Source organism: Heterodontus francisci, unplaced genomic scaffold, assembly GCF_036365525.1.
Source record: "Heterodontus francisci isolate sHetFra1 unplaced genomic scaffold, sHetFra1.hap1 HAP1_SCAFFOLD_57, whole genome shotgun sequence".
NCBI lineage: Eukaryota > Metazoa > Chordata > Chondrichthyes > Heterodontiformes > Heterodontidae > Heterodontus > Heterodontus francisci.
In genome coordinates this window covers 881,509-897,243 of record NW_027142024.1, presented here as the reverse complement: position 1 = coordinate 897,243, position 15,735 = coordinate 881,509, and positions in this window count along the sequence as shown.

Below are 15,735 nucleotides of genomic sequence, written 5' to 3'. Positions count from 1 at the left end.
TAACACAGACACACACTGACACCAAGTAACAAAGACATACAATTACACCAATTAACAAAGACACACACTTACACCAAGTAACACAGATATACACTGACACCAAGTAACAAAGACATACACTGACACCAAGTAACAAAGACATACAATTACACCAAGTAACAAAGACACAGACTTACACCAAGTAACACAGATATACACTGACACCAAGTAACAAAGACATGCACTGACACCCAGTAACACAGACACACACGGACACCTAGTAACAAAGACACACACTTACACCAAGTAACACAGACACACACTCACACCCAGTACCACAGACACACACTTACACCAAGTAACACAGACATACACTGACACCAAGTAACAAAGACATACACTGATACCCAGTAACACAGACACACACTGACACCAAGTAACAAAGACATACACTGACACCAAGTAACAAAGACATACACTTACACCAAGTAACAAAGACACACACTTACACCAAGTAACACAGACACACACTGACACCCAGTTACACAGACACACACTTACACCAAGTAGCACAGACACACACTTACACCAAGTAACACAGACATACACTGACACCAAGTAACAAAGACATACAATGATACCTATTAACACAGACACTCACTTACACCAAGTAACAAAGACATACACTGACACCAAGTAACAAAGACATACACTGATACACAGGAATACAGACACACACTTACACCAAGTAACACAGACACACTCTTACACCAAGTAACAAAGACATACACTGACACCAAGTAACAAAGACATACACTTACACCAAGTAACAATGACACACACTTACACCAAGTAACAAAGACATACACTGACACCCAGTAACACAGACACACACTTACACCAAGTAACAAAGACATACACTGATACACAGTAACTAAGACATACAATGACACCCAGTAACACAGACACACACGGACACCAAGTAACAAAGACACAGACTTACACCAAGTCTCACAGACACACACTGACACCCAGTAACTCAGACACACACTTACACCAAGTAACAAAGACATACACTGATACCCAGTAACACAGACACACACTTACACCAAGTAACACAGACATACACTGACAACAAGTAACAAAGACATACACTGATACTCAGGAACACAGACACACACTTACACCAAGTAACACAGACACACACTTACACCAAGTAACAAAGACATACACTTACACCAAGTAACACAGACATACACTGACACCCAGTAACAAAAACATACTCTGACACCAAGTCACAAAGACATACACTGATACCCAGTAACACAGACACACACTTACACCAAGTAACACAGTCATACACTGATACCCAGGAACACAGACACACACTTACACCAAGTAACAAAGACATACACTGACACCAAGTCACAAAGACACACACTGACACCCAGTAACAAAGACATACACTGACACCAAGTCACAAAGACATACACTGATACCCAGTAACACAGACACACACTTACACCAAGTAACACAGTCATACACTGACACCCAGTAACACAGACACACACTTGCACCAAGTAACAAAGACATACACTGACACACAGTAACAAAGACATACACTGACACCCAGTAACACAGACACACACGGACACCAAGTAACAAAGACACAGACTTACACCATTTAACACAGACACACACTGACACCCAGTAACACAGACACAAACTTACACCAAGTAACACAGACTTACACTGAGACCAAGTCACACAGACATACACTGAGACCAAGTAACAAAGACATACACTGATACCCTGTAACACAGACACACACTTACAACAAGTAACACAGACATACACTGACACCAAGTCACAAAGACACACTCTGACACACAGTAGCAAAGACATACACTGACACCAAGTCACAAAGACATACACAGATAAACAGTTACAAAGACACACACTTACACCAAGTAACAAAGACATACACAGACACCAAGTTAGAAAGACACACACTGACACCCAGTAACAAAGACATGCACTGATACCAAGTCACAAAGACATACAATGATACCCAGTAACACAGACACACACTTACACCAAGTAACACAGACATACACTGAGACCAAGTAACAAAGACATACACTGATACCCAGTAACACACTCACACACTTACACCACGTAACAAAGACATACACTGACACCCAATAACAAAGAAATACACTGACACCCAGTAACACAGACACACACGGACACCAAGTAACAAAGACACACACTTACACCAAGTAACACAGACACACACTGACACCCAGTAAAACAGACACACACTTACAGCAAGCAACACAGACATACACTGACACCAAGTAACTAAGCCATACACTGATACCCAGGAACACAGACACACACTTACACCAAGTAACGCAGACACACACTTACACCAAGTAACAAAGACATGCACTTACACCAAGTAACACAGACATACACTGACACCAAGTAACAAAGACATACAATTACACCAAGTAACAAAGACACACACTTACACCAGGTAACACAGACATACACTGACACCAAGTAACAAAGACATACAATTACACCAAGTAACAAAGACACACACTTACACCAAGTAACACAGACATGCACTGACACCAAGTAACAAAGACATTCAATTACACCAACTAACAAAGACATGCACTGACACCCAGTAACACAGACACACACGGACTCCAAGTAACAAAGACACACACTTACACCAAGTAACACAGACACACACTGACAACAAGTAACAAAGACATACAATGATACCCATTAACACAGACACACACTTACACCAAGTAACACAGACATACACTGACACCAAGTAACAAAGACATACACTGATACACAGGGACACAGACACACACTTACACCAAGTAACAAAGACAGACACTGACACCAAGTAACAAAGACATACACTTACACCAAGTAACAATGACACACACTTACACCAAGTAACAAAGACATACAGTGCCACCCAGTAACACAGACACACACTTACACCAAGTAACAAAGACATACACTGTCACCAAGTCACAAACACACACACTGACACCCAGTAGCAAAGACATACACTGACACCATGTAACATAGACATACACTGATACCCAGTAACAAATACATACACTGACACCCAGTAACACAGACACACACGGACACCAAGTAACAAAGACACAGACTTACACCAAGTCACACAGACACACACTGACACCCAGTAACACAGACACACATTTACACCAAATAACAAAGACATACACTGATACCCAGTAACACAGACACACACTTACACCAAGTAACACAGACATACACTGACCACAAGTAACACAGACATACACTGATACTCAGGAACACAGACACACACTTACACCAAGTAACACAGACACGCACTTACACCAAGTAACAAAGACATACACTAACACCAAGTAACACAGACATACACTGACACCCAGTAACAAAGACATACACTGACACCAAGTCACAAAGACATACACTGATACCCAGTAACACAGACACACACTTACACCAAGTAACACAGTCATACACTGATACCCAGGAACAGAGACACACACTTACACCAAGTCACAAAGACATACACTGACACCAAGTCACAAAGACACACACTGACACCCAGTAACAAAGACATACACTGACACCAAGTCGCAAAGACATACACTGATACCCAGTAACACAGACACACACTTACACCAAGTAGCACAGTCATACACTGACACCCAGTAACACAGACATACACTTACACCAAGTAACAAAGACATACACTGACACACAGTAACAAAGACATACACTGACACCCAGTAACACAGACACACACTGACACCCAGTTACAAAGACATACACTGATACCAAGTCACAAAGACATACACTGATACCCAGTAACACAGACACACACTGACACCAAGTAACAAAGACATACACAGACGCCAAGTAACAAAGACATACAACTACACCAAGTAACAAAGACACACACTTACACCAAGTAACACAGACATACAATGACACCAAGTAACAAAGACATACACTGACACCAAGTTACAAAGACATACACTTAGACCAAGTAACAAAAACAGACAATTACAACAAGTAACAAAGACATACACTTTCATCAAGTATTTTGACATACACTGGCACCAAGTTACAAAGACATACACAGACACCAAGTCACAAAGACACACACTGACACCCAGTAACAAAGACATACACTGATACCAAGTCACAAAGACATACAATGATACCCAGTAACACAGACACACACTTACACCAAGTAACAGAGACATACACTGAGACCAAGTAACAAAGACATACACTGATAACCAGTAACACACTCACACACTTACACCACGTAACATGGACACACACTGACACCCAGTAACAAAGACATACACTGACACCCAGTAACACAGACACACACGGACACCAAGTAACAAAGACACACACTTACACCAAGTAACACAGACACACACTGACACCCAGTAACACAGACACACACTTACAGCAAGCAACACAGACATACACTGACACCAAGTAACAAAGCCATACAATGATACCCAGGAACACAGACACACACTTACACCAAGTAACGCAGACACACACTTACACCAAGTAACAAAGACATACACTTACACCAAGTAACACAGACATACATTGACACCAAGTAACAAAGACATACAATTACACCAAGTAACAAAGACACACACTTACACCAGGTAACACAGACATACACTGACACCAAGTAACAAAGACATACAATTACACCAAGTAACAAAGACACTCACTTACACCAAGTAACACAGACATGCACTGACACCAAGTAACAAAGACATACAATTACACCAAGTAACAAAGACATGCACTGACACCCAGTAACACAGACACACACGTACTCCAAGTAACAAAGACACGCACTTACACCAAGTAACACAGACACACACTGACACCCAGTAACACAGACATACACTTACACCAAGTAACACAGACACACACTTGCACCAAGTAACACAGACATACACTGACAACAAGTAACATAGACATACAATGATACCCATTAACACAGACACACACTTACACCAAGTAACACAGACATACACTGACACCAAGTAACAAAGACATACTCAGATACACAGGAACACAGACACACACTTACACCAAGAAACACAGACACACACTTACACCAAGTAACAAAGACAGACACTGACACCAAGTAACAAAGACATACACTTAGACCAAGTAACAAAAACAGACAATTACAACAAGTAACAAAGACATACACTTTCATCAAGTATTTTGACATACACTGGCACCAAGTTACAAAGACATACACAGACACCAAGTCACAAAGACACACACTGACACCCAGTAACAAAGACATACACTGATACCAAGTCACAAAGACATACAATGATACCCAGTAACACAGACACACACTTACACCAAGTAACAGAGACATACACTGAGACCAAGTAACAAAGACATACACTGATAACCAGTAACACACTCACACACTTACACCACGTAACATGGACACACACTGACACCCAGTAACAAAGACATACACTGACACCCAGTAACACAGACACACACGGACACCAAGTAACAAAGACACACACTTACACCAAGTAACACAGACACACACTGACACCCAGTAACACAGACACACACTTACAGCAAGCAACACAGACATACACTGACACCAAGTAACAAAGCCATACAATGATACCCAGGAACACAGACACACACTTACACCAAGTAACGCAGACACACACTTACACCAAGTAACAAAGACATACACTTACACCAAGTAACACAGACATACATTGACACCAAGTAACAAAGACATACAATTACACCAAGTAACAAAGACACACACTTACACCAGGTAACACAGACATACACTGACACCAAGTAACAAAGACATACAATTACACCAAGTAACAAAGACACTCACTTACACCAAGTAACACAGACATGCACTGACACCAAGTAACAAAGACATACAATTACACCAAGTAACAAAGACATGCACTGACACCCAGTAACACAGACACACACGTACTCCAAGTAACAAAGACACGCACTTACACCAAGTAACACAGACACACACTGACACCCAGTAACACAGACATACACTTACACCAAGTAACACAGACACACACTTGCACCAAGTAACACAGACATACACTGACAACAAGTAACATAGACATACAATGATACCCATTAACACAGACACACACTTACACCAAGTAACACAGACATACACTGACACCAAGTAACAAAGACATACTCAGATACACAGGAACACAGACACACACTTACACCAAGAAACACAGACACACACTTACACCAAGTAACAAAGACAGACACTGACACCAAGTAACAAAGACACACACTTACACCAAGTAACACAGACACACACTCACACCCAGTACCACAGACGCACACTTACACCAAGTAAAACAGACATACACTGACACCAAGTAACAAAGACATACACTGATACCCAGTTACACAGACACACACTTGCACCACGTAACACAGGCATACACTGACACCAAGTAGCAAAGACATACACTGATACCCCGGAACACAGACACACACTTACACCAAGTAACAAAGACATACACTCACATCAAGTCACAAAGACATACACTGATACCCAGTAACACAGACACACACTGACACCAAGTAACAAAGACATACACAGACGCCAAGTAACAAAGACATACAACTACACCAAGTAACAAAGACACACACTTACACCAAGTAACACAGACATACAATGACACCAAGTAACAAAGACATACACTAACACCAAGTTACAAAGACATACACTTAGACCAAGTAACAAAGACAGACAATTACAACAAGTAACAAAGACATACACTTTCATCAAGTATTTTGACATACACTGACACCAAGTTACAAAGACATACACTGATAAACAGTAACAAAGACACACACTTACACCAAGTAACAAAGACATACACAGACACCAAGTCACAAAGACACACACTGACACCCAGTAACAAAGACATACACTGATACCAAGTCACAAAGACATACACTGATACCCAGTAACACAGACACACACTTACACCAAGTAACACAGTCATACACTGACACCCAGTAACACAGACACACACTTGCACCAAGTAACAAAGACATACACTGACACACAGTAACAAAGACATACATTGACACCCAGTAACACAGACACACACGGACACCAAGTAACAAAGACACAGACTTACACCATTTAACACAGACACACACTGACACCCAGTAACACAGACACAAACTTACACCAAGTAACACAGACTTACACTGAGACCAAGTCACACAGACATACACTGAGACCAAGTAACAAAGACATACACTGATACCCAGTAACACAGACACACACTTACAACAAGTAACACAGACATACACTGACATCAAGTCACAAAGACACACTCTGACACCCAGTAGCAAAGACATACACTGACACCAAGTCACAAAGACATACACTGATACCCAGTTACACAGACACACACTGACACCCAGTAACAAAGACATACACTGATACCAAGTCACAAAGACATACATTGATACCCAGTAACACAGACACTCACTGACACCCAGTAACAAAGACATACACTGATACCCAGTAACACAGACACACACTGACACCAAGTAACAAAGACATACACTTGCACCAAGTAACAAATACACACACTTACACCAAGTAACACAGACATACAATGACACCAAGTAACAAAGACATACACTGACACCAAGTTACAAAGACATACACTTACACCAAGTAACAAAGACAGACAATTACACCAAGTAACAAAGACATACACTTCCACCAAGTATTTTGACATGCACTGACACCAAGTAACAAAGACATACACTGATAGACAGTTACAAAGACACACACTTACACCAAGTAACAAAGACATACACAGACACCAAGTCACAAAGACACACACTGACACCCAGTAACAAAGACATACACTGATACCAAGTCACAAAGACATACAATGATACCCAGTAACACAGACACACACTTACACCAAGTAACACAGACATACACTGAGACCAAGTAACAAAGACATACACTGATACCCAGTAACACACTCACACACTTACACCACGTAACAAAGACATACACTGACACCCAATAACAAAGACATACACTGACACCCAGTAACACAGACACACACGGACACCAAGTAACAAAGACACACACTTACACCAAGTAACACAGACACACACTGACACCCAGTAACACAGACACACACTTACAGCAAGCAACACAGACATACACTGACACCAAGTAACAAATCCATACACTGATACCCAGGAACACAGACACACACTTACACCAAGTAACGCAGACACACACTTACACCAAGTAACAAAGACATACACTTACACCAGGTAACACAGACATACACTGACACCAAGTAACAAAGACATACAATTACACCAAGTAACAAAGACACACACTTACACCAGGTAACACAGACATACAATGACACCAAGTAACAAAGACATACAATTACACCAAGTAACAAAGACACACACTTACACCAAGTAACACAGACATGCACTGACACCAAGTAACAAAGACATACAATTACACCAACTAACAAAGACATGCACTGACACCCAGTAACACAGACACACACGGACGCCAAGTAACAAAGACACACACTTACACCAAGTAACACAGACACACACTGACACCCAGTAACACAGACACACACTTACACCAAGTAACACAAACACACACTTGCACCAAGTAAAACAGACATACACTGACAACAAGTAACAAAGACATACAATGATACCCATTAACACAGACACACACTTACACCAAGTAACACAGACATACACTGACACCAAGTAACAAAGACATACACTGATACACAGGAATACAGACACACACTTACACCAAGTAACAAAGACATACAATGACACCCAATAACAAAGACATACACTGACACCCAGTAACACAGACACACACGGACACCAAGTAACAAAGACACAGACTTACACCAAGTCACACAGAGACACACTGACACCCAGTAACACAGACACACATTTACACCAAATAACACAGACATACACTGACAACAAGTAACAAAGACATACACTGATACTCAGGAACACAGACACACACTTACACCAAGTAACACAGACACGCACTTACACCAAGTAACAAAGACATACACTTACACCAAGTAACACAGACATACACTGACACCCAGTAACAAAGACATACACTGACACCAAGTCACAAAGACATACACTGATACCCAGGAACACAGACACACACTTACACCAAGTAACAAAGACATACACTGACACCAAGTCACAAAGACACACACTGACACCCAGTAACACAGACACACACTGACACCCAGTAACAAAGACATACACTGATACCAAGTCACAAAGACATACACAGATACCCAGTAACACAGACACACACTGACACCAAGTAACAAAGACAGACTCTGACACCCAGTAACAAAGACATACACTGACACCAAGTAACAAAGACACACACTTACACCAAGTAACACAGACATACAATGACACCAAGTAACAAAGACATACACTGACACCAAGTTACAAAGACATACACTTACACCAAGTAACAAAGACAGACAATTACACCAAGTAACAAAGACATACACTTCCACCAAATATTTTGACATACACTGACACCAAGTTACAAAGACATACACTGATAAACAGTAACAAAGACATACACTTCCACCAAGTATTTTGACATACACTGACACCAAGTAACAAAGACATACACAGACACCAAGTTAGAAAGACACACACTGACACCCAGTAACAAAGACATGCACTGATACCAAGTCACAAAGACATACAATGATACCCAGTAACACAGACACACACTAACACCAAGTAACACAGACATACACTGAGACCAAGTAACAAAGACATACACTGATACCCAGTAACACACTAACACACTTACACCACGTAACAAAGACATACACTGACACCCAATAACAAAGAAATACACTGACACCCAGTAACACAGACACACACGGACACCAAGTAACAAAGACACACACTTACACCAAGTAACACAGACACACACTGACACCCAGTAAAACAGACACACACTTACAGCAAGCAACACAGACATACACTGACACCAAGTAACTAAGCCATACACTGATACCCAGGAACACAGACACACACTTACACCAAGTAACGCAGACACACACTTACACCAAGTAACAAAGACATACACTTACACCAAGTAACACAGACATACACTGACACCAAGTAACAAAGACATACAATTACACCAAGTAACAAAGACACACACTTACACCAGGTAACACAGACATACACTGACACCAAGTAACAAAGACATACAATTACACCAAGTAACAAAGACACACACTTACACCAAGTAACACAGACATGCACTGACACCAAGTAACAAAGACATTCAATTACACCAACTAACAAAGACATGCACTGACACCCAGTAACACAGACACACACGGACTCCAAGTAACAAAGACACACACTTACACCAAGTAACACAGACACACACTGACACCCAGTAACACAGACACACACTTACACCAAGTAACACAAACACACACTTGCACCAAGTAACACAGACATACACTGACAACAAGTAACAAAGACATACAATGATACCCATTAACACAGACACACACTTACACCAAGTAACACAGACATACACTGACACCAAGTAACAAAGACATACACTGATACACAGGAATACAGACACACACTTACACCAAGTAACAAAGACAGACACTGACACCAAGTAACAAAGACATACACTTACACCAAGTAACAATGACACACACTTACACCAAGTAACAAAGACATACACTGACACCCAGTAACACAGACACACACTTACACCAAGTAACAAAGACATACACTGTCACCAAGTCACAAACACACACACTGACACCCAGTAGCAAAGACATACACTGACACCATGTAACATAGACATACACTGATACCCAGTAACAAAGACATACACTGACACCCAGTAACACAGACACACACGGACACCAAGTAACAAAGACACAGACTTACACCAAGTCACACAGAGACACACTGACACCCAGTAACGCAGACACACATTTACACCAAATAACACAGACATACACTGACAACAAGTAACAAAGACATACACTGATACTCAGGAACACAGACACACACTTACACCAAGTAACACAGACACGCACTTACACCAAGTAACAAAGACATACACTGACACCAAGTCACAAAGACATACACTGATACCCAGGAACACAGACACACACTTACACCAAGTAACAAAGACATACACTGACACCAAGTCACAAAGACACACACTGACACCCAGTAACACAGACACACACTGACACCCAGTAACGAAGACATACACTGATACCAAGTCACAAAGACATACACAGATACCCAGTAACACAGACACACACTGACACCAAGTAACAAAGACAGACTCTGACACCCAGTAACAAAGACATACACTGACACCAAGTAACAAAGACACACACTTACACCAAGTAACACAGACATACAATGACACCAAGTAACAAAGACATACACTGACACCAAGTTACAAAGACATACACTTACACCAAGTAACAAAGACAGACAATTACACCAAGTAACAAAGACATACACTTCCACCAAGTATTTTGACATACACTGACACCAAGTTACAAAGACATACACTGATAAACAGTAACAAAGACATACACTTCCACCAAGTATTTTGACATACACTGACACCAAGTAACAAAGACATACACAGATAAACAGTTACAAAGACACACACTTACACCAAGTAACAAAGACATACACAGACACCAAGTTAGAAAGACACACACTGACACCCAGTAACAAAGACATGCACTGATACCAAGTCACAAAGACATACAATGATACCCAGTAACACAGACACACACTTACACCAAGTAACACAGACATACACTGAGACCAAGTAACAAAGACATACACTGATACCCAGTAACACACTCACACACTTACACCACGTAACAAAGACATACACTGACACCCAATAACAAAGAAATACACTGACACCCAGTAACACAGACACACACGTACACCAAGTAACAAAGACACACACTTACACCAAGTAACACAGACACACACTGACACCCAGTAAAACAGACACACACTTACAGCAAGCAACACAGACATACACTGACACCAAGTAACTAAGCCATACACTGATACCCAGGAACACAGACACACACTTACACCAAGTAACGCAGACACACACTTACACCAAGTAACAAAGACATACACTTACACCAAGTAACACAGACATACACTGACACCAAGTAACAAAGACATACAATTACACCAAGTAACAAAGACACACACTTACACCAGGTAACACAGACATACACTGACACCAAGTAACAAAGACATACAATTACACCAAGTAACAAAGACACACACTTACACCAAGTAACACAGACATGCACTGACACCAAGTAACAAAGACATTCAATTACACCAACTAACAAAGACATGCACTGACACCCAGTAACACAGACACACACGGACTCCAAGTAACAAAGACACACACTTACACCAAGTAACACAGACACACACTGACACCCAGTAACACAGACACACACTTACACCAAGTAACACAGACACACACTTGCACCAAGTAACACAGACATACACTGACAACAAGTAACAAAGACATACAATGATACCCATTAACACAGACACACACTTACACCAAGTAACACAGACATACACTGACACCAAGTAACAAAGACATACACTGATACACAGGAACACAGACACACACTTACACCAAGTAACAAAGACAGACACTGACACCAAGTTACAAAGACATACACTTACACCAAGTAACAATGACACACACTTACACCAAGTAACAAAGACATACACTGCCACCCAGTAACACAGACACACACTTACACCAAGTAACAAAGACATACACTGTCACCAATTCACAAACACACACACTGACACCCAGTAGCAAAGACATACACTGACACCATGTAACATAGACATACACTGATACCCAGTAACAAATACATACACTGACACCCAGTAACACAGACACACACGGACACCAAGTAACAAAGACACAGACTTACACCAAGTCACACAGACACACACTGACACCCAGTAACACAGACACACATTTACACCAAATAACAAAGACATACACTGATACCCAGTAACACAGACACACACTTACACCAAGTAACACAGACATACACTGACAACAAGTAACACAGACATACACTGATACTCAGGAACGCAGACACACACTTACACCAAGTAACACAGACACGCACTTACACCAAGTAACAAAGACATACACTTACACCAAGTAACACAGACATACACTGACACCCAGTAACAAAGACATACACTGACACCAAGTCACAAAGACATACACTGATACCCAGTAACACAGACACACATTTTCACCAAGTAACACAGTCATACACTGATACCCAGGAACAGAGACACACACTTACACCAAGTCACAAAGACATACACTGACACCAAGTCACAAAGACACACACTGACACCCAGTAACAAAGACATACACTGACACCAAGTCGCAAAGACATACACTGATACCCAGTAACACAGACACACACTTACACCAAGTAACACAGTCATACACTGACACCCAGTAACACAGACACACACTTACACCAAGTAACAAAGACATACACTGACACACAGTAACAAAGACATACACTGACACCCAGTAACACAGACACACACGGACACCAAGTAACAAAGACACAGACTTACACCATTTAACACAGACACACACTGACACCCAGTAACACAGACACAAACTTACACCAAGTAAGACAGACATACACTGACACCAAGTCACACAGACATACACTGAGACCAAGGAACAAAGACATACACTGTTACCCAGTAACACAGACACACACTTACAACAAGTAACACAGACATACACTGACACCAAGTCACAAAGACACACACTGACACCCAGTAGCAAAGACATACACTGACACCAAGTCACAAAGACATACACAGATACCCAGTTACACAGACACACACTGACACCCAGAAACAAAGACATACACTGATACCAAGTCACAAAGACATACATTGATACCCAGTAACACAGACACACACTGACACCCAGTAACAAAGACATACACTGATACCCAGTAACACAGACACACACTAACACCCAGTTACAAAGACATACACTGATACCAAGTCACAAAGACATACACTGATACCCAGTAACACAGACACACACTGACACCAAGTAACAAAGACATACACAGACGCCAAGTAACAAAGACATACAACTACACCAAGTAACAAAGACACACACTTACACCAAGTAACACAGACATACAATGACACCAAGTAACAAAGACATACACTGACACCAAGTTACAAAGACATACACTTAGACCAAGTAACAAAGACAGACAATTACAACAAGTAACAAAGACATACACTTTCATCAAGTATTTTGACATACACTGACACCAAGTTACAAAGACATACACTGATAAACAGTAACAAAGACACACATATACACCAAGTAACAAAGACATACACAGACACCAAGTCACAAAGACACACACTGACACCCAGTAACAAAGACATACAAAAATACCAAGTCACAAAGACATACAATGATACCCAGTAACACAGACACACACTTACACCAAGTAACAGAGACATACACTGAGACCAAGTAACAAAGACATACACTGATAACCAGTAACACACTCACACACTTACACCACGTAACATGGACACACACTGACACCCAGTAACAAAGACATACACTGACACCCAGTAACACAGACACACACGGACACCAAGTAACAAAGACACACACTTACACCAAGTAACACAGACACACACTGACACCCAGTAACACAGACACACACTTACAGCAAGCAACACAGACATACACTGACACCAAGTAACAAAGCCATACAATGATACCCAGGAACACAGACACACACTTACACCAAGTAACGCAGACACACACTTACACCAAGTAACAAAGACATACACTTACACCAAGTAACACAGACATACATTGACACCAAGTAACAAAGACATACAATTACACCAAGTAACAAAGACACACACTTACACCAGGTAACACAGACATACACTGACACCAAGTAACAAAGACATACAATTACACCAAGTAACAAAGACACACACTTACACCAAGTAACACAGACATGCACTGACACCAAGTAACAAAGACATACAATTACACCAAGTAACAAAGACATGCACTGACACCCAGTAACACAGACACACACGTACTCCAAGTAACAAAGACACGCACTTACACCAAGTAACACAGACACACACTGACACCCAGTAACACAGACATACACTTACACCAAGTAACACAGACAGACACTTGCACCAAGTAACACAGACATACACTGACAACAAGTAACATAGACATACAATGATACCCATTAACACAGACACACACTTACACCAAGTAACACAGACATACACTGACACCAAGTAACAAAGACATACTCAGATACACAGGAACACAGACACACACTTACACCAAGAAACACAGACACACACTTACACCAAGTAACAAAGACAGAC